General features: G+C 47.7%; 1 long non-coding RNA gene across 2 annotated transcripts in view; it reads left to right on the forward strand.

Moving 5' to 3' along the window:
* LOC137232298 (uncharacterized) overlaps nt 1-22,660 on the forward strand; it is a 75,912-nt gene that overhangs the window by 51,529 nt on the left and 1,723 nt on the right. Inside the window, exons 4-5 of one of the 2 annotated variants that reach the window (XR_010946956.1) lie at nt 10,019-10,177; nt 12,625-20,341. This is a non-coding gene — a long non-coding RNA (uncharacterized lncRNA). The remainder of the gene's footprint in view (nt 1-10,018; nt 10,178-12,624; nt 20,342-22,660) is intronic. The other variant, XR_010946957.1, reaches the window with a different exon arrangement.

Raw genomic sequence — 22,660 nt, forward strand, 5'->3', positions numbered from 1 at the left:
GATCTCCTGGGATTCTTTACTCTGTGCTTTCACTAGCAGTCTGTGCATGAACTTGAACCATCTCAGCGCTCTCCTGACTGCCTTTGGAATGTCTTCTGTGTTTGGGGGTTGAATGTTGCTTGATGGTAAGCTTTGCTGTCAGCAAAATGATGGTTGAGTTTATAAAAGCCTGCTAAATGCCATTTTTTTTCTAGCTTTATTGAGATATAATTGACATACAACACTGTATAAAGTTCAAGGTGTACCTAAAGTGCCATTGTAAAATGATTACTTCTGCTATACCAAAAACAAAACAAAACAAAAACCACTCAGAAGCTTAAAATAATAACCACACATTGTCATGCTCATGGGTCTGTGAGTCAGCTGTACCTTGAATCATCTAGCTTCAGGCTCCAAACCAGGTTGAGTTCAGGTGTGCTCTACATGTCTCTCATTCTCCTTGGACCAGTGGCTACCCAGGGCATATGGTCTGTTCCTGGACACTCATTCCAGGACCCAGACTGAAGGAGCTGCGGCTGTCCGGGAATGTTTTTATCATGACAGATTACTGCAGCACAAGAGGGCATGTCCTGTGAGCAAGCATATTTCAAAGCTTCTCTTGTCAGATTCACAAACTTCCTAATGGCCAAAGCAAGTCACATAGCCAAACACAAAGTCAAAAGGTGGGAAAGTATTCTCTGTCCACTATGACAAGGGTATGGGTGGAGAATTCTTTTACAGGGAGCAAAGATTTGGACCAATAATTCAATTATCACAGCCGCTTCAGCTCCATGCCACTTGCTTGGTTCAAGCCCTAGCATTAGACAATAGGAACATTCTGCTAGGAGCCCTGCCTGCCTCTTGTCTGGCCGTTCCAAACCTTGCTGCAGCCAGAGTGATTGTTTTCTCAGTAGTCCTCCTCCAGTTTTTTTTTCCTAATTGTGGTAAAACACACATAACATAAAACTGACCAACTTAACCATTTCCAAGTATACAGCTCAGTAGTGTTAAGTGTATTTACGTTGTTGTGCTACCAGTCTCCAAAATTTTTTCAGCTTGCAAAACCAAAACTCTATACCCATTAAACAACAACTCCCCCTTTCCTACCCCCCACCCAGTCCCTGGCAACCACAGTTTTTTCTGTTTCTATTAATTTGACTACTCTAGAAACCCCATATAAGTGGAATCACATAGTATTTGTCTTTTTGTGACTGGCCTATTTCACTTAGCATAGTTCATCCAAGTTGTAGGATATGTCAGAATTTCCTTCTGTTTTAAGGCTGAGTAACACTCCTTTGGATATATATACCACATTTTGCTTATCCATTCACCTGTTGATGGACACTTGAATTGCTTCCATGTTTTAGCTATTTTAAATAATGCTGCTATGAACATGGATATACAAATATCTCTTTGAGACCCTGCTTTAAATTCTTTTTAGTACATACCCAGAAGGGGAATATGGTAATTCTATTTTTAATTTTTTGAGTAACTTCTATACAACAGTAACTTCTATACAACAGTAACTTCTATACAACAGCCACCATGGCTGTACCATTTTACATTCCTACAAGCAGTGCACAAAAGTTCCAATTTCTTTGCATCCTCACCAACACTTGTTATTTTCTGTTTTGTTTTGTTGTTTGTTTGTTTCTGATAGCATCCATCCTAATGGGTGTTAGGGTTCTTTTTAATTAAACTTTTTATTTTGTAATAATTGTAGTCACATGCAGTTATAAGAAATAATAGAGATTCCCTTCGTTTGGTTCCCATCCCCCAGCTTTCACCAGTGATGACATCTTGTAATAGTAATAATAGCTACACCCTGGAAATTGACATTGATACAATCCACCAGTCTACTTCAGATTTCAGCAGTTTGCATGATTTTTTAAACAGGTGAATCTGATCATATCACTTCCCTGTTTAAAACTTTTCTAAGGATGTTCATTGCATCATTGTTTTAATTATTTAAAAAATAAAATAAAAATTAGAAACAATCCGAAATGTTCAGCAACAGAGGAACGGTTTAATTGATTACATTACATTCTTATAATAGGCATATAATGCAGCCATTAAAAAGAACATAGCGGGCTTCCCTGGTGGCGCAGTAGTTGAGAGTCTGCCTGCTGATGCAGGGGACACAGGTTCGTGCCCTGGTCCGGGAGGATCCCACATGCTGCGGAGCGGCTGGGCCCGTGAGCCATGGCCGCTGAGCCTGTGCATCCGGAGCGTGTGCTCCGCAACGGGAGAGGCCACAACAGTGAGAGGCCGCGTACAGCAAAAAAAAAAAAAAAAAAAAAAAAGAACATAGTAACCGTATATATACTGATATAGACTAGTTCCTGTGGTCCATTATTTTGCTACTGAGAAGATCCAGGTGCAGAATAGTGAGTACCTTTTGGGTATAAAGACAGAGAATGTAGGGAAGGATAGGTAAGACATTGTCCACAGCAGTGGTCTTTGGAGAGAAGCAAACAGTAGGCTGAGATTCAGGAGTGAGATGAAGACATTCACTCTGTTTTGCAGCGGTTCTCAGACTTTTTAATTTTGGACCCTTTTATACTCAAAATTATTGAGGACCCCAAAGCACTTTTATTAATGAGGGCTATTAGAAATTAAGACTAAGAAAATTTTTAAATATTTGTATATTAATTCATTTAAAAATAACTATAATAAACCAATTACATATTAATGTAAAGAACATATTTTTATGAAAAGAAACTATTTTTTCCAAAACAAAATAATTTAGTGAGAAGAATGGCTTTGTTTTGCATTTTTTGAGAGCCTCTTTAATCCCTGGCTTAATAGAAAACAGCTTGATTCTCATATCTGCTTCTGCATTCACTCTATTGCAATGCATTTTTTTCATTGAAGTAAGTGAAGAAAACTCAGTGTCACAAAGATATATAGCTAGAAAAAGGAGGAAACTTCTAATAGCCTTTTGTGGTTATTCTTTTCTGATAGCACATCAAAATTCGACAAGTGGCATTTTCTTAAAGGTTAGTTGCAATGTAAATCTGAAACCATAGCAAGAACATTTTTCATACTCTGTTACCTTAAAATCTATTGTCCTGTCTTGCACTTTGAATGAATCTTTTATATGTGCATGACTTTGTAACATCATACGTTTGTCATTTGGAAAATACTGATTGAGTTGTACAGATCTTCCAAATTTTAACACATTTAAGTATACAATATCGAAAAATCACATTTGTTACTGTCACTACTAATCTCATCAGAAAAGCCTTTAAGTACCAGTAAAAGAAAAAACTGCTGTTTTTCACAACACTTATGATACCCAATGTATGGATTTTTTTTTTCTACATCAACCAGTTTTCTAGACACCAACTGACACTAACTACTTGGAGGTACAGCAGACCCCCAGGTTAAGGGCTCAGTCCCACAGACCGCCACCACTTCAGATGCCAGCCACAAGTCCCAAGTTGTCACTTGTACTGACAACTAATCAGTTATTAAGGCTGGGGTTCCCACAACCCCCTTTTAGATAATTTGCTATAATGGCTGACAGAACTCAAGGAGACACTTAAATTTACCGGTTTGTTATAAAGGATAAAATAAAGGACAGAGATGAAAAGCCAGATAAAGACATACATAAAGCAAGATCTGGGAGGGTCCTGAGTGCAGGAGTTCCATCCACATGGAGTTGGGGTGCACCATCTCCCAGCACATGGATATTTTTACCAACCCAGAAGCTCTCCAAATCCCTTTGGTTAAGGGATTTTATGAAGGCTTCATTACAGAGGCAAGATTGATTAAATCACTGACCATTGATGATTAAGTCAGCCTCAAGTCCTGCTCTCCTCCCCAGAGGTAAGGGATGGACCAAAAGATCCAACTGAAACAGGAGGGAAGGGGGCAGGGCACAACCTTTAAAAGAAGGACATAGCCACAGGACATGACAAAAACTGGTTAGAACTAACTAGATCCAAGATGGTGGAAGACTTGACTTCCAGTGGAACTTGAGCCTCATTATGTGCTCATTGTAACATATTAGCATAAGCTAAGTGACACACCCACCAGCACCATGACAGTTCTGAGGCAGCCGGGAGTTGATACTAGCCTCCCTATTATACAGCTGGAAAAATTGAGGCCCAGGGAGGTAGAGTAACTTGCTCAAGGTGGGAGCCAGGACTCACATATGGTTCTTAAGTCATTGGAGCAGCCAAGGCATTCTAGGTCAGGACATTCAATTCAGAGTGGCAGCCTCAGGGGCCACCAGGGATCAGGGCAAAACAGCCTGAGGAAGGGAAGAAAACACAGGTGAAGTCTCTGTTTCTTGGAGCCAAGAGCTTCCTTGGAGAGAGTGGGGTGAGCTCTACTTAGTAGAGTCATCTTGGCCCTAGAGGCTAACGGTAACTTGGAGCAGCAAGTCTCTGGTCACCCTAACCCCTGAGAGAAGTGCCCTGGGAGGGGAAAGGGACCACAGGCTGATCAAAGGCAGTGGGCACCAAGTGGCCTCAGCCCTCCCATCTTCCCCCTCGTCCTCCAGGCTCCTGGTGGGAAAGAGCAGTAAGTGCCCAGCCCTGCAGATTCAATCAGAGCGAGGAGTGAGGCCAGGCCAGCCTCAGGAGTATTGCTAGGAGCCCCACTCCTCTCTAGTCTCCCTGACCACCAAAGATCAAAAAGTGAGTGGTGGCCCAATTTCTGGAAATCCCCACCCTTTCCCCAAAATAACTGGAATTCTCCTCCCACTCATTAGCCTATGAAATTACCCACCCTATAAAAACTGACAACCCCATACCCTAGCGCTGCTCTCGCCTTCTGAGATGGCCCACAGCCTGTCTGTGGAATGTGTTTCTCTCTAAATCCACTTCTTACCTATCACTTTGTCTCTCACTGAATTCTTTCTGTGGTGAGACATCAAGAACCTGAGCTTCATTAAGTCCTGAGACTAGGTGTGTGATCTCAGTTAAAAGAAGGTGGGTTCGAGACTTCCGTAGTGGTCCAGTGGTTGAGAATCCATGCTTCCAATGCAGGATGTGCAGGTTCAATCCATGGTCAGGGAGCTAAGATCCCACATCCTGCGTGGTGCAGCCAAAAAAAAGAAAAAGAACATGAGTTCAAGTCCCAGTCTGGGTTTTGGCTTGCTTCAAGTCCAAGCACGTGGGTTCAAGTCCCAATCTGAGTTGCACGGTTTCACAATCCCCTCTAATCTTATGATTAGTTCCTCTGGCAACCAGCCCAGCACCCTTCCGAAGTCATCTTATTAGCATAAATTCAGGTGTGGTTGAAAGGGGCTTATGATGAATAACAAAAGACCTTCTCTCACCCCTATGACTCTGGAACTTCCAAGGGTTATAGGAGCTCTGTGCAAATAAATGGAGGAAAACCAAATACATATTTCTTGTTATATCCCAGTTTTGATGCCAAAAACTCGGCCTCTGTGCTGAATCGAATCTTGGAGACAGAGATTTGGGTGATGTAGAAAAGGATAACTTCATTGCTTTGCCAGGCAAAGGGGGACACAGCAGGCTTGTGTCCCTCAAAACTGTGTGTCCCAGCCTAGGAGGATTTGGTGAGGAGTTTTATAGCAATGGTTCAAGGGCAGGTTGCTGATAAGGATTAGGCTGTGTTCAGGGTCTGCACTCATTTAATCTGGCCTCAGGTGGTCTCCTTCTAATGAGCTTCTCTGGTTCCTTTAATCTGGCCTCAAGTAGTCTCTTGATGAAGTTCTCAAGGTTATTAAACTATGATCTCCAGAATGAAGAATGCTAACATTTTCCATTTGTTTGGGGTTTTAGTTCTGTAAAGAGCTCAAAGAGGTGGGGTGGTGGTGTGATGAACTGGGAGATTGGGATTGACATATATACACTAATATATATAAAATGGATAACTAATAAGAACCTGCTGTATAAAAAAATAAATAAAATTCAAAAAACAAAAAATAGAAAGAAAATAATCCAAAAATACAAAGATGGTTGTACAAGAGTTAAATGTAGCTTTAAATGATAAAAAAAAAAAAAAAAAGCACTCAAAAACATTGTTATGTATAACCCTTGAAGCAGAAACAGGACCCTGCCCCAAGGCTGCACTACTGTTTCTTGGCTGCTCCTCCCTTGTCTCTTCATCCCCTCCCTTCCCTGATTAGCAACTGTTTGAAAGACTTCCATGCCCAGGTGCCCCACAGGGTCCTGCTTGGTTTCAGTATCGCAGTAGGAAGCTGTGAAGCTCACAGTGATGAATACAAGTTTTCCAAAATTCTAACTTTTGCTTGAAAGTTCAAATTTTACTGTAAGCAACAAATAGTGTCCGTCGTTTTCCATGAAGTGACAGGTTCACCACATTCATTTTCAAGAAAATGTCTGTCAGACTATCAGAGTCTGAATCATCAGTGTTTGTCACTCATTTTTTTCAAGTAAAAATGGTATTCCATGAAAACAGCTAGTTTGGCTGGCAACTCAAAGAATCACACAAGTGCGTTTCCTTGAGACAACCAACATACTTTGGATGTTGAAGTGCTTCATGCTTACTTTCCCCTTTCTCACACAGAATATTAAAAAGACAGACATGTACTACTCACAGATTGAGATTTAATAAAATTAATATTTTTTACTGCTCCATCAAGGGCATTCATATGACAAATACACAGCAATGAAGCCTACAATGACTACCAGTATAGTTTGGTGTGGTGGGGAGGAAAAACTTTTCCTCTACCCTCTTAGGTTCAGAATCTGGGGGCCTGTGGATTAAACAAACAAAAGACAGATTTACAGGAGAAAAGTGTACAATTTTTATTAATATTTACATGTATGGGAGTTTACAGAAAAGAACTGAACCTCAAAGAAGTTATTAGGGTTGAGAGCTTATATATCATTCTAACAAAGGAAAGGGGGTTTGAGCTTTGAGGAATAGTAAACCATGGGAAAGTGGCTAGGAAATATATGAAGGAACTGATGGAAGATAAGGGTTATTCTAGTAAGGTCTGTCTACATAGACTCATCTTTGTGTTCACTCTTCATCTCCAGTGATGAGTCTCTCCTCTCTTCCTGGTACTGAGGGAAACACCTCCGCAAAGGGAAATCAATGCCCTACTTTTAGGTAGATAAAGCGAGGATAAAGAACCCTTCCTGCATCTGTTGATTGTCAATTGCCTTCAGGTCACAATAATCCTTATGCCAAAATGGTATACTTTGGGGTGGCATATCCTGATCCCTTCATGTGCCACTGCCTTAATTTGTGCTAAGGCATTAACAGATTTACCCACCATTCTTTTGAGTGATCAGTCAAATGATAACATAATGAAAAGGGTAAATAATGTCTTAGTATTATTGTAACCGAGCAGGACCCTGTGGGGCCCTCCTGGGCACAAAAGCCTTTCTGTGATCTGCCCCCCACCCTCACTCCTTGTTCCTTATTTGCAGGATAAAGGCTTCAGCCTCCTAGATTTCCCTGAGTTCCAGGGAACAGATTTAAACAGTTGCTAATCAAGGAAGTAAGGGAATGCAGAAACAAAGGAGGAACAATCAAGAAACTATAGTGCAGCTATTAAAGCAGGATCCCGGTTCCTGCTCAAGGAATATACATAACAAAACCTTTGATCTTCTACAGGGACTAAGGCCCCCACCCAGGTGGACGATGGTAACTTCAGGCTGAGCACAAGATTCCTGGAAAACCACCCTGTTGCCTCACCAGCAACCAATCTGAAGAACGCCACACCCTGCAGCCCCACCCCCAAATTTTGCCTATAAATACTTCTCCCTGAAAACCATCAGGGACTTCGCCGGGTTCTGAGCACAAGCTATCTGTCCCCCTTGCTTGGCCCTGCAACAAACCTTTCTTGGCTCTTCCAACTTTTTGGTTTGTTTGGCCTCATTGTGTGTCGAGCACACCAACTTGCCTTTGGTAACAGGAGTCCTGTATTTTTATTTGCTCGATCTGGCAACCTTAGGCAAGCCATTACTCTTCAGCACCCCACGCAAGGTAAACCCCTTTTTATAAACAATGTCACCTCTGTCTTTGTTAGTCCTTGCCGCCTCCATGGGAAGCTTAAACAGCTTACTGAAATGAATACTTTCAGTTCCCAAACTGCCCAGACACAGGGGACAGAGGCAAACCGTGGGCTGGGATGGATACTAGGGGTAAGGGCAGGTCTCTTCCTGTAAAGCGTTGGGGGGGCTCTCCATTTCAGCTTGGTCACAACCTCCTTTTGTTTATTTATTTTTGGCTGTGTTGGGTCTTCATTGCTATGCACAGGCTTTCTCCAGTTTTGGCGAGCGGGGGCTACTTTTCGTTGCAGTGCATGGGCTTCTCATTGCAGTGGCTTCTCTTGTGGAGCACAGGCTCTAGGCCTGCAGGCTTCAGTAGTTGTGGCACATAGGCTCAGTAGTTGTGGCTTGTGGGCTCTAGAGCACAGGCTCAGTAGTTGTGGTACACAGGCTTAGTTACTCCTTAGCATGTGGTATCTTCCCAGACCAGGGATCGAACCTGCATCCCCTGCATTGGCAGGTGGATTCTTATCCACTGCACCACCAGGGAAGCCCACAGCCTCCTTTCTTAAGCCACCTCTTCTCCCCACAGTCCCGTCAGTCCTCTCTCTAACCTTCCAGGACTGGTGTCTCTGCAAACTCTCCCCCCATGAGACTGACCACCGCTCCCCACAGAGCACTGAAACCCAGCTCTACCTCCCAGACGGCCCCCTGGGTGTGTATGATTTCCCTGGCAGGCGGGCTCTGCTCTGAGGTTGGGGGTGGTGATGGGTCCTCCCTCTCAGCCCATTGCTCTCCACCAGCCCCAGCTGCTTGCATTTTCTCCCTTTAAGGACCTGAGAGCAAACTCTCCTCCCTGCTGGACTTCTTCCTCCCGAAGATCACAGAGTGGGGGATGCACCCTCTAGCTTGCATGAGGCCCTGATTTTCCTCATTAACCTGACCTTGACCCTTTTCCCTGCTGAGAGTACAGCCCCCACCATATTAAGCTGAAGATGCCTTTCCCTCCTGCTGGGCTGCACGTTCTAGAAACTGAAAATGCTTGCTGCTGCACCACCCGATTGAATGGTGCAAATCTGCCCTCTCCTCCAGCCCAGGGCTCCTCTCTGAGAAGAAGACCACAGAGGGAGAGATTTGGATGAGGCGGCCCCAGCCATGGGCCAGTCCCTAGGAGAGGCTGTGTGAAGTCAGACGCAGCAAACATCTCCTGTTGTTGGGCACTGATCTGGAAAAGAGCTGTGATCAAAATCAGAGCAGGTTTGCCCCCATGGAGCCAGGGATGGGTATATTCTGGAAGGGGTGATGTGTTCTCCTAAGGAGGTAACGGGAGAGCTGGGACTTGTGTGAGCAGGTGGTCACTGTTGCTGGGTGTGGAGGAGTGGGCAGAGGCTTCAGGGCCAGCCCAGCCCGCCATCCCGATTCACAGGGGAGGAGAGAGTGAGGCTGGAAGACAAGTGAGTTGTCCGAGATCACAGAGTGACTGAGGCCTAGAACTTAGGGCTTTGGGCTCTCCATCGGGATAGGAGACCTCATGGCCAGGTGGCAGATTCTCCCTCCCTCTGCTCCTGGAGGGGAAAGGGTGGGGCTTCCTGGTGAGTCTCGTGCCAGAAAGAACTCTTGGGACTAATTCAATCATTCCTCCCCTCTGAGGCCTGTACCCCAGCTGCTGCTGTTGGACTCACAAGGTCAGAGAGACTGGCTATGGGGTCCTGGCTGGACACCTTCTGCTTTAAACAGAATGGCTTCCCACAGGTGTGGACACCTAGATCAGAGGAACCTGGGTGACAAAAGACTGCCACCGCCTGTATCACTTGCAGGCCTGGGGCAAGAGAACATACAGAGGCTCCTACCCGTGGCTGGCTTCCCTTCTCTTTGGGGGCATGTTGCATATTTCAGGTGGCCACCACAATATATCCAAGTACCTTCTTACAATGTACTTTGACACATGTCCCATTAAGACGTGGAGCCTGCGTGCCCTGCCCTCTCATTTGGGCAGCCTTATGACTGCAGCAGAAACGATGCTGTATGATTTCTATAACCCAAAGTTATAGAAATCACGAAAGGTGATACAGCTTCTGCCTGATCCTTTTCAGGACTCCTGTTCTTAGACCCCAGCTGCTATGCCGCAAGGAAGTCCAGGCGCACAGCAGCATAGGTGGAGGTGCAGTGCCCACAGCCAGCATCTGACTGCCACCACGTAAGAGACCCGAAAAGAGAACAGTCCATCCTGAGTCCGGTCAAACTCCAGAACCGTAAGAGATAACGATAAAATGATTGTTCCTGTTTCACACCACTAAGTTTTGGGGTGGTTGGAAATACAGTAGTGACTGGAACATATTCTATCACAGGCTCCATCCTGCACGATGAGTGGCCTAGGACTCATGTGTGTTGGCACCCCCAGAACGTCTGTTCAAACTCTCTACACTCTCCCTGTGTCCTCTTGCACAACAGCACCATTGGCCAGCTCTCGGGAAGATAAGGTGGGCAGAAACCAGTTCAGGTCTGGAAAGTGGGCTGGGGGCCTTGTAGGCAGGGGACCCAGAGTATAGTCTAGAATGGAGTGTGGCTTCTACTCCTGGTCCCAGTGGAGCAGGGAGGGCAGGACCAGAGTGAGGGCTTCTAAAGCCCAGCGCCCAGGCAGGGGCAGTACTGGCTGAGTACTTTATATCTACTGTCTCTTGTTCCTCCCCCAGCCCTGCCCCACTGGGCTCATTGTCTTCGTTGCCCACAAGAACACAGAGGCTCACAGAAAGTCAGCCACAGGGCACAGGCACACCAGTAGCAGCCAAGGTCACATGGTGGCCTTTGTCATACCACATGGCCCCCAAGGCCCTCCTTGGCTCCAAGACACTTGATTGAGCATTTCTCAGACATACAGTCTACCTACCTCTGTTTAAAAACCAAACAAAACTGTACCCACTTTAGACTAAAACGGGACGCCCGAGGAGCCTGAAATAGGAGAACCCAGCCTTGACCGTGGGGGATGAGGCCGGAACTCAGAGCGCTGGAGGCGTCCAGCTGCCGTCCATCCAGGAGCCCAGTCCTGTTGGAGGTCACCAAACCAGCTGGTGGAGACTCATTTATCTCTTTAGCTCCCCACCAAAGGACCTCTTTATCAGCCCAGTCTTTAAACCCGATGTCCACCCCAAGGAGTGTCTTTTAAAACCGTTTGGCCTTGAGAAAGGCAGTCTGCCCCTTATCTCTCTGTTTTGTTCTGTGTTGGCTTCCTGGTGGGTTATCGGGGGAGGCTTTGGTTTCTCCGTCTCCTGTTATCTCCCTGCTGGCTTTCAAGGCTGCCCTCTCAGCAGCTCCTGGCCTGAGCTGGTGCCTTACCCTGCAGAGACTAGAGAACTGGCGGGGCAGGAGCCTTGCCGCCTGTCCTTCCTGAATCCCAACTCCTGGAACTTGTCTGCCCCTTGTCCAGCTGCGCGCTCAGCAAGGCTGGCTGTGTGTCACTTGTGGCTTCTCCAGGGACATATGACATCAAGAGGGCAAGCCCCATGGAGCCTAGATTTGGGGAGTTCACAGAGCAGCCACTTTTAGTTTTTTTAGGAAAACCAATGTAGGCTTCTCACTTCACTTTTCTATGTTTATTTACTTGCCAAATACATTACAAAAAGTAACTTGTTTCTTAAGAAAGGATGAGGGGGATTCCCTGGCGGTCCAGTGGTTAGGACTCTGCGCTCTCACTGCCAAGAGGGCCCGGGTTCAATCCCTGGTCGGGGAACTAGGATCCTGCAAGCCATGCAGCGTAGCCAAAAAACAAACAAAAAACACGGCCCAATAATGTCAGATTAAAATGATGGTGTCCCCCCACTCCCAGCCCTATCCCCTGACAAGAAAGGATGCTGGCAGCCTCATATAATCCCTGAGGCCTGGGAAGACCTTGTCTGGGTTGCATCAGCTCCTGGATAGGTATTAAGACCCAGATCTGAGGAAACAAGGCTCTGGGAATTCCACAGAGCTGCCAGGTCCTTGTACACACAGGGCTGTTTCATGGCCTGCATAGCACCCTTGCCTGCGAGGCACCCCCATCCCCTCCCTCACACTCACACTCATGCTTCAGACACAGCCCAGGTGTCTCCTCCTCTAAGTAAGGCCTGCACTGTGGGTGTAGGATGTGTGCGGTCACACAGGCCCTGTGCTGAGAAGGGCCCAGTGCTTGGTTTAATGCTCTGCCATCGCCATCTCAAAATCTGAGCCTTGCATTTTCATTTTGCATGGGGCCATACAGGTTATGTAGCCAGTCCTGCTTCCATAACATCTTTCTGATGTCATCTCTCACCCTAAGCTGAATCTGGGGCCTCCACTGCACTCAGACAGTCCCTCTGCTCACTCCCCGATCACTCTACGCTGAAAGCCCTACTCACTTATCTGTCTCCCCACTAGACTCTGAACCCCCTGAGGGCTGGGGCAGAGTCTATGTGAGTCCCACACCATACTTAGTACATGGCAGGTACTCAGTAAATGTGTGTTAACATAAATAGTCGAGGGGAAGGCTTGGCCCAGTTCCTTATGTGATTCTGGCTAGAGCTGGGCTTTGACCCACTTCTCCTGCTTTGGGGCCAAGACAATCTTCCCTGCCCTCTTGCTCTCCTGACCAGTGGCCAAAGGCCAAAACCAACCCAGACCAAAGCCAAACATAAACTTGTTTTTCTGACCTAGGACCCAAATTAATGTATTTTGTTTTTTCCCAAAGGTACTCACCATTTTCTAGAAGAGTTAAAGCCAACTAATCCAGACCGTCAGAACACCCTCAACTCTCCAGTGCTGGGTGGAGTAGAGTGAGGACCAAAATACCACCCAAAGAGGACTAAGACCCCTGCTGGGCCAGAAGGGACTCAAACCAGGTCCCAGATATGAGGAACCAGTAAGCTGTGAACAAGGGGAGTGGCAAGTGCTGAGGCTAGATTATACAGGAGCAAAAAAACCGAAGGGTACGGCTTATACCAGTTCTGCCAAATCCACCATGCAATCCCCTTACAGCCTTTCATTCATTCGTTCATTCATTCATTCAACCACTCACGCAGGGGATGTCTAGTGAGGAAGACTGACAGATTCCAATCTTTTTAATGCTTAGGTTCCAATCTTCTTTGGAACAAAGCAGAGTCTATAAATAATATGGGGGAAACAAGCCATTGGTCCCCACCTGGCTCTCTGCACTGGACAGAGGTTCCACAGACGCACCTCCTGGGCTTTTGCTGTCTTTAAAGGCAGCCCTCTCCTTGCTCTGGGACCCAGGCCCAAGCCAGTGGTTATCTGAGCATGCAACAGGCAGCACTGTGCTGTGCGCTGAACTTCCCCAACTTCCCCAGGGCCCCTCTCTCCTCCCTTAGCTGAGTTCTCACCCAGCTGCTCTAGGCCCCATCTGATTGGACCCTAGTGGAAGCCAGACCCGGAGCCACAAGGTCTCCTCTGCCTGCCCTGGAGGCCTGGGAGGTAGAACTGACCATGCCTCCCCTCAACAAATATTTAAACACCCTCTGGGTGCCCAGCTCTGGGCTCAGGAGGGTGTATCCAGCCCCAGGAGGGAAGGGATCTGGTCTGCTTTCTGGAGCTCTGGTCCCCATTGTGGGCACCCGAGAAAGAGGTGTTGAAGGAATGAATGGCCAGGCCTGGGCAGACTAACTTCTGGACAAAGGTGGGGCACAGATGATCAGTGCTTGGCTGGTCAGAGAGGGAAGAAGTCAGGAGTGTGGGAGAGGTGAAAATAAAACGTTTCTATTCTCTAAATTCAAGAAAAGAAAAGACTTCTGGGGCCAAGCCCTAAGCCACGAACAGATCCATTTTAAACCTGGCAGAACCATTGACAGCCTTACGGCAGTACGCTGAGAGCCAACCAATCAGTGGTGGTCTCATTCCAGTGACCACGCTTCTGAGAGCCAGCCAATCAGCAACAGCCTTATTCCCCAGCGCTACCGCTTCTGAAAGGCAACCAATTCCTAAACTTTAAGGCTGAAAGTCAGCCAGTCTGCAAACAGTCTGGCTTCTGAAAGTCAGCCAATTGCTGAACAGAATGCTTTCCGTACCCTGTGTAAGATCAGCTCTTGCGTTGCACAGATTTTGTGCTTTCATAGCAAGTACAGTTTTGTTTTTTTCTTTTTGCAAGTAATAAATACAGCTTCATTGTTTCATATACATATGGGGTGGCCGGGGGAGACGTGCACTCAGAACACGTGTCCCAGTGTGACCGGCGGTTTCTGGGCCTCTGGGTCACTTCTCCATAATCCTGTCCTCTTCTTTCCCCAGTGATGTCTTGAGAACTGGGGAGAGAGAGTGTGTGTATGGGGTATCTTCACAAGATCCTCTGTGGGACCCCACAGGTGGGGGAGCCAGGCTCAGCCTAAGGGAGATCCACGGGCAGACACAGCCCAGCTCTCCCAGGGCTGCTCTGAAAGGGACACTGATGGATGGGAAGATGACATCACATCTGATTGGAGTGGCATGGTCTGATGGAGAAGGCAGGACACCTAAGAGCAATCAACAAAACAACTCTGGATCTCCCAAGTCTCACTCAGCCAGGCCCCTCTTCCTGGCCCAGGAGGTACTGAGGAGGGTGGGGAGGGTAAGTCAAGGAGGGCTTCCCAATGGAAGTGACGTTCAGGGGACTAGAATGCCTTCCCCAGTCATGCTCACATTACTCGCCAGCACTTCGTGTCAGGGAAACGAAGAGGACAACACAGCTTCTCCTTTCCATCTTCTCCCAGTCCTGTCCCCCAGTATCCCTCAGCCTAAACCACTGATGGGGTTGTTACCAAACGCAAGTTCGTGTGCCCGACACACAGAGGCCAAACAAACCAAATCAAAATGTCAGAGTTTGAAGCAGAGAAAGATTTATTACAGAGCCTTGCAAGGAGAATGGGTGGCTTGTGCTCAGAAAACCCCTGAACTCCCGGAGGATTTCAGCAAAGCATTTTTAAAGACCAGGAGAGGGAGGGGCATGCCGGGGTATGTGATCAGCTCATGAACAATTCTCTGGTTGATGTTGAGGTAACAGAGTGGTTAACATTATCAGTCCTTAGGCACCAGTAGGTCTGGGGGCACCATGCTCAGGATCGTCAAGTAGTTAATTTCTTCCATTTGGCGGTGGATTTTAGCATCTGAAAAACTCAGGAAATATGCATGAGATACTATTATCTGGGTACTTCAGAGAGGAGCTACAGCAGAGGATATGGGGGAGGGTGTCTGTCCTGGGAAGTCCACAGAGGGTCCTGCTTGGTTACAGGGTGAGCCCAAGGCAGGACCCCCAGGAGGAGAGCTTCTGTGAGCTTCTTGGAAGAGGGGCCTGGGATGGCCTGAAGGAGGTCTGGTTGGGGCACTCTGAGTGGCCGGTACGATAAGCAGAATCAGCCTCTGAGAAGATTCTGTGTCCCCTGTCTGCTTTGCCCCACTCTTCTCCTCCCCACAAACACCTGTCTCTGCACCTCGCCTTCACTGAGTAAATGAAATACATTAAGGTGTCTTTTTCATTCACTGGAATAGACCTAAAGTGGCAACCAACTATCTCAATAAGTTGTGCTTCACTAAATCCTAGTCTGGTTGGGAGTTTGAAGTGATTTTGGACCTCCCCTTGTGCAATGGGTGCAGCACCCACCCAGGTGCCCTCCCTGCAGACTGCCTACTGGTGCTCCTTCCTTCAGCCTCCCACCCTCACCCCCATGCAAACCTCCAAAAGGCGGATTTGCATAATATTTTGCCTGTGTTTGCGTGGTGGCTCCTCTCTCCTTTTGGAGCCAGCCTGGAACTCCTGGGTTCTGGCTGCAAGGAGCTCTGTTCCTTCATGCCTGCCTGCCTGCAGAAGGACCAGCTTCCTCAATTCTTCTCCCCTGATGTTAATCTGGGGCTAAAGTAAGGCCAGCAAAGTGCCTACACCAAAAAAAATAATAATAATAATAAAATAAAGAGATACTCTTTTTCGGGGGGGGAGGTGGGCGCCACACCACACGCCTTGCCAGGTCTTAGTTCCCCAACCAGGAATAGAAACTGGCCCCCGGCAGTGGAAACACCTAGCCCTAACCACTGGATGGCCAGGGAATTCCCCCCCTTTTTTTTTTAATTGAGGTGTAGTTGATTTACAATGTTGTGCTAGTTTCTGCTGTACAGCAAAGTGACTCAGTTATATACACATAGACATACTTTTTTTTTATATTCTTTTCCATTATGGTTTATCCCAGGAGATTGGCTATAGTTCCCTATGCTATACAGTAGGACCTTGCTGCTTATCCATTCTAAATGTAATTGTTTGTATCTAGTAACCCCAAACTCCCAGTCCATCCCTCCCTCTCCCCTCCCCCTTGGCAACCACAAATCTGTTCTCTATGTCTGTGAATCTGCTTCTGTTTTGTAGATAGGTTCATTTGTGCCATATTTTAGATTTGAGATTCCACATATAAGTAATAACATATGGTATTCGTCTTTCTCTTTCTGACTTACTTCACTTAGTATGATAATCTCTAGTTGCATCCATGTTGCTGCAAATGGCATTATTTCATTCTTTTTTATGGCTGAGTAGTATTGCATTGTATATATGTACCACATCTTCTTTATCCATTCATCTGTAGATGGAACTTTAGGTTGTTTCCATGTCCTGGCTATTGTAAATAGTGCTGCTATGCACATAGGGATGCATGTATCTTTTTGAATTATAGTTTCGTCCAGGTATATGCCCAGGAGTGGGATTGCTGGATAACATGGTAGTTGTATTTTTAGTTTTCTGAGGAACCTCCATACTGTTTTCCACAGTGGCTGTACCAACTTACATCCCCACCAACAGTGTAGGAGGGTTCCCTTTTCTCCACACCCTCTCCAGCAGCTGTTATTTGTAGACGTTTTAATGATGGCCATTTTGACTGGTGTGAGGTGGTACCTCATTGTAGTTTTGATTTGCATTTCTCTAATAATTACTGATGTTGAGCATCTTTTCATGTGCCTACTGGCCATCTGTATGTCTTCTTTGGAGAAATGTCTATTAAGGTCTTCTGCCCATTTTTCGATTGGGTTGTTTGTTTTTGTTGTTGTTGAGTTGTATGAGCTGTTTGTATATTTCAGAGATTAAGCCCTTGTTGGTTGCATCATTTGCAAATATTTTCTCCTGTTCCGTAGGTTGTCTTTTCACTTTTTTAATGGCTTCCTTTGCTGTGCAAAAGCTTGTAAGTTTGATTAGGTCCCATTTGTTTATTTTTGTTTTTATTTCTATTGCCTGGGAGACTGACCTAAGAAAATATTGGTACAATTTATGTCAGAGACTGTTTTGAAGAGACACTCACTCTTACGTGCTGACCCTGCACTTTCAGGATGCTGAGGGTGAGAGCTTCCTAAACTTTTGCCCCCTAGATGCCTCACTTGCCTTACTGGAGCCCCTGCTGGGAGTGTTCAGGCCCCTGGGGTCTGAAATCAAATCTTATCAAATATGCCCTAAAAGCTGTTAATTCTGTGTCTGTCCTTGAGCTGACCTACGCACCCCCTTCCCTGGCCCCTGACCCCTCTTGGAGGGGAAGCTAGAAGAGGTAAGAAGGGGTCTGAGATAGGTGGGACTGTGAGATCAATGTCAGGATCAAGAATCAGAGAGGACGCCCCACCCACCCACCCCAGGAACTGAAACCACATTGAAGGAATCTTGGAGTGACATGCCTTCAGAGGCAACCAAGCAGGCCAGTGATTGGGACTAAATGCTGATGTGAAACCCAGAACCCTGAGCTGAACTTGACCCCTGCACAGCCTATCCTGGGGATTACCTGGCCCTTCCCAGAGAGGTCTGAAAGGCTCTGGGGAAGGCTGGGCTGAAGCATGAGGTTTAAATTCCAGGTCTCCAGGTCTCTGATAGGAATTAGCTGTGAAGGAGGACTGTTGTGAGACCAGGAGAGGCAAGGCAATAGAAGATCCGCCTGTGTTGTGGAGGACCTGGGGGGGGCGTGCATTGTCAGTGGGTGTGGGCGTGTGCCCCCATCTCCATGCTTAGGCCTCAGTACCTGCTCAGGCACTGGGCGACCTTCCCCCTCTCTCGGCCCTGCCTGTTCCTCACTCTGCAGAGAGCTTTATCCTGCCTGACCCCTTGGGTATCCATCCTGCTTTCAAAGCTCATCCAGAGCCTGGAACCCCATAGTGCCTGGGTCACTGTTTGCGGCCTCAGGAAGTGTTTTCTTGGGAATTCCGTGGTGGTCCAGTGGGTAGGACTTGGCGCTTTCACTGCTGTGGCCCAGGTTCAATCCCTGGTTGGGGAACTAAAATCCTGCAAGCCGTGTGGCGTGGCCAAAAAAAATAAAAGTGTTTCCTTAAGTCTACCTGGAGGAGAGCGTGCCCCGGCTCACTGGCCTCTTCTAGCAGTTGGGTGGCGGTGGTCCACAAGCCCACGTGGGCAGAATGGGGGGTAAATTAAGTGCAGGGTGAGCGCCCTCCCATGTCTGGGGAGGTGCCGAGCCAGGGCTGTGTGTGTGTGTGTGTGTGTGCGCGCGCGCGTGCGTGCGTGTGTGTGTGTGTGTGGAGGTGCTCCTGGATTATTCCAGGCTGGGTCTTCTGCATTCCCTGCGTGTCTGAGAGGCCTGAGCTCACTGGACAAACACAACCCTGGCAGGTGGCAGGCAGGCCATTGTTTTCAGGAGGTATTTCCTCACTTCCTTTTGGGAAAGGTGAAAGCAAAGACAAGAAGGAGTTGACTAATGGTTCTGAGCCTCACCTCCCCAAGTGTGAAGTGATTCCAAACTCCCCGCTCCCATATTTCTCCTCCCACCTCCCCCAGGGCTGGGGAGCCCAGGAGGTCCTGACACTTATGAGACCTCTGATAGGCAGGCCTCTAGCCTTGGCTTGCAACCCTCTAGTGACTTATGCCCCCCAGAGAGTATGAGGTGATAAAAAACAGAACAGACTTCGAGACTGGACTAGAAGTGGTGGCGTGGGGAGGCTGGAGGGAACTGATCGTAAATCAGAACCTGTGGGGCACACCCCACACCACTGGCAGGTTTGACAGTGAGGGGAAGCAGAATATGCCACCCCAGAAGGTGTCAATTTCGCATGTGGATTATTTTGAACTGAAGACAGTGGGGTCCCGGAGGGCTCAGGAAGAGTTTTTACTTCCTCCCTAACTGCCTAAAAGAATTTAGAGGGGCCTGACCCAGGAAGGATAACTTTTCACATCAGGAAGACTTATCCCCGACCCCTACCCCCTTCTCCTTAGCTCAGGATGGTATGTAAGCCTCAATTACTCCTGACTGCCCTTGGGAGTCTCATATTTTTATGGGGCTCCCACATGTATGAAATTTGTTTTTCTCCTATTAATCTGTCCTATGTCAATTTAATTATTAATCCAGCCAAAGAGCCTAGAAGGGAAAAAGGGAAAAGTTTTCCGCCCCTACAGCAGTGTCTGGGGCCAGGCCAGCCAATGGGGTGAGTTCCAGGGAGAGAAGTTCCAGCTCAAAAAGAAGAAACTTTTCCCAGCAGAGCTAGTGATGCCGAAAACTTGACCTCTGTGCACCAGTGCTGAATCGAATCTCGAAGATAGAGTTTTGGGTGACGTAGAAAAGAATAGCTTTATTGCTTTGCCAGACAAAGGGGGACACAGCGGGCTCTGTGCCCTCAAAAACCGTGTGTCCCAATCTGGGAAGATTTGGTGAGGAGTTTTATAGCAATGGCTCAAGGGAGGGATTGCTAATAAGGATTAGGGTGTGTGTAGGGCCTGTACTCCTTTAATCTGGCCTCAGGTAGTCCCTTGATGAGCTCTTCTGGAATGAAGAATGCTAACATCTTCCATTTGTTGGGGGTTTTAGCTCTGTAAAGAGCTCAAAGATGTTGTTATGTGTATCCCTTGAGGTGGAACCAGGACCCTGCCCCAAGGCTACACTATTGTTTCTTTGCTGCTCCTCCCTTGTCTCTGCATCCCCTTCCTTCCCTGATTAGCAACTGTCTGAAAGGCTTCCGTGCCGGGAGCCCCATAGGGACCTGCACAGTTTCACTAGGGCCCTAGGGGCCATGATCACGATTTCGGGGAACTAATAAGCTTTCTGTCACTGGAGGAGTACAAGTAGACAGTGGGCATCAGCAGGGCTGTGATGGCTTCCAGAAGGGCCCCCAGAGGGGCCCCAGGTGATGGGATGAGACTCTTCTCTGGGAGCATGGCCAGGAAGGATATCTTCCAGCCAGGCTGTCTGAGCAAAGGCTGGGGACCGGAGGGTTGGGCATTGCCTGAATATCCCATTCTCAGGATGGGCTTCTCCTGTGGGCATCAGTAGTTGGCCCTTAGCTTCCTCCCCCAGCTCTGTTTCTGTCCCAGCTCCTGTCACCTGACTCAACTCATTCTCACAGCCAGGTGAAAGCAGGACTGGCGTCCAAAGGTCATCTCTGCCCAGCATCAGACCAAAGCACCACAGTCCCCTCAGGCTCTTCAGGGCTGGGCCTTACCTCCCTCTAGTGCCTCTTGGACCCAGGTGAGTGATGGGTTTTCCTTCTCAAGGCCCAGACCTGCTTGCTGCTCAGGTGAGGCGTCTGGGGTTGAACCAATAGACCTTGCCCCTCCCGTGCTGCTCACCTCTCCCAGAGAGAACTGCTTCACAACCAGGCACAGGAAGGGCGAGGCTGTGTCATGGATGGGCACCGATAGGGAATGGGGTTCAGTGACACTGCACAGGGGAGGTCGTGGGGGCCAGAAGGGATCTTCCTGAGCCCTGGGATTCTATAAGTGGGGCTGCTCTGGGTGTGAGATGCAGGGGCCTATTCAGATGAGATGCAAATCAACCCTGCGGTGCCCCAGCCCATCCCAGGGCCTCCCTTCACCTTCCTCCTGCCTGACTGTTGCAGGGAAGCCGAGCTGGGGCTGAGCAGTCACTAAGGGGGCTGGGACCCTCAGCTTCACGCCGGGAGAGGTTCTTTCCCTCCTGCAGCCTCAGTTTGCCCACTTGAATTATGTCTAAGAGCTTGTTTCAAGTGAACTGAGGTCTAGGAGGCTGTCCAGCCAGGACTGGGTTGGGGTGGAGTAGGGGATGGGGAGGTCTTGGAGGCCAGAGAAAGTAGGAAGCCATCTTGGCCTTGAGGTGTAACATCCCAGCAATGTGGCCAGCCAACTTCTGGCTCAAGGGTGAGAGGCGATGAGCCTGAGGGTGGTCGTGAGGGTGGAGACAGCTTGTGCTATTGATATGCAAAGGTCAGGATGGTGGACGCTGTATACTCCAAGTGTAGGCAATAAGCGGGGAGGGGGATGTATGCAGAGAACTTTAAAACAGTAACAGAATCGTCTATCCGCCTTTTATTCTCCCATGTGCTGGCAGTCTTAAACCCTGTCAGTGGCAAAATACTCCCCTCTGAAAGTCTTCTATTAGTTGATGTTCTAAACAATTATTCCAATTACTGTAATTTTTATAATAAATAAGCTTCAAATTACCACTTTTACTGCATATTCATTAATAAATGTTGGGTTCTACAGGAAAGCTCACTCAGAGAATTCCCTGTTACACACAGGCCAGCCAAGCTCCAAGCACAGTTTCATTTGTCATTCCTCACCGGGCCACCCCATCTCCAGTCCCTGCAGCACAAATTCCTGCATTTAAACAGTGGATTCTCAATAAGCAAGGACAGCACAGTGATTGTAAAGGCAAAGAAACAGAACTTGAGGGTTCTGTTTCCATTCTGCCACGCTGTGTGACAGCTTGGAGGTTTTATTTGTGAAATTAGAGCCAAGTAGGAGGTGTAATATTTTTGTTTGATAAATGCAAAGGAGGGAAGTGTTAAAGAACGGTCCACCATGAGTCAAATGTGCTCAGTACGCCGCTGGCTCGTGCAGCTCTGCAGAGGGGGGACCAGGCAAGTTCTCTACCCTGGGGGACCTTGACGTCATGGGGCAGGCTGCCTAATCTGCATATCTATCCGACCTACAGCCAAATGTGAAGGGGTTGCAGAACCAGCATATATTCGCTAAACCTGTCAAGTAGCCACATCCCTCGTAGAGGGATGGCCTGGGGACTTTTGCAGCCCAGCAGTAGTGCCCCCTCCCCCATCCCAGCTTTATTCACCTGTGGATGAAGTTCCCTAGTGTAGCCTGCAGCCACCCCATTGCCCCAGGTGGGAGGGGCGGAGGATGGAATGGCTCCAGCTTAGCCCTGAGCAAGCTCTGATAAGGAGCAGAGGCCACCAGTGCCCCAGTCCTCAGCCAGGGACAAGAGTCTGGAAGGTGTCCTGAAAACTGACAGGTGCCCTCCAACCTAGGCCTGCATCTCCCATCCTCCCCACCCTCTCTCCTGTAATGAGTGGAGGGGCACAAAATCTACCACTGTGTCCTAAGGATTATTTTGAGCTGAAGATATTTGAGAATCAACAGATGCAGGAGGAGGCCTTTCTCTGAACTTCCCCTTATCTGCCTAAAAGCAGAGCCTCCCAAAAGAATTCACATGTCATAAATTCCCTCCTGGGAGTTTCACAACCAGAGAAGACGGACTCCGGTCACCTGAGACCCGGATAAGAATTCACCTAAACAGACCTTATCACAACACCTCTCACATCTCCCAGCTATTCTCCTAAGGGCCCACTTATCTTTCCTAAAAGCTGTTTGTTTTCCCATAAGTGCCCTTTCTCCTCTTTCCCTATTAAGGTGGTATATAATATCTGATAAGGGGTTAATATCCAAAATATACAAAGAACTCATACAACCCAAAGCAAATGGAAAATACCAAACAGTCCAATTTAAAAATGGTCAGAAGAACTGAATAGACATTTTCCCAGAAAAGACATACAAATGGCCAAAAGGTACATGAGAA

The sequence above is a fragment of the Pseudorca crassidens genome, chromosome 1 (genome assembly GCF_039906515.1).
Source record: "Pseudorca crassidens isolate mPseCra1 chromosome 1, mPseCra1.hap1, whole genome shotgun sequence".
NCBI lineage: Eukaryota > Metazoa > Chordata > Mammalia > Artiodactyla > Delphinidae > Pseudorca > Pseudorca crassidens.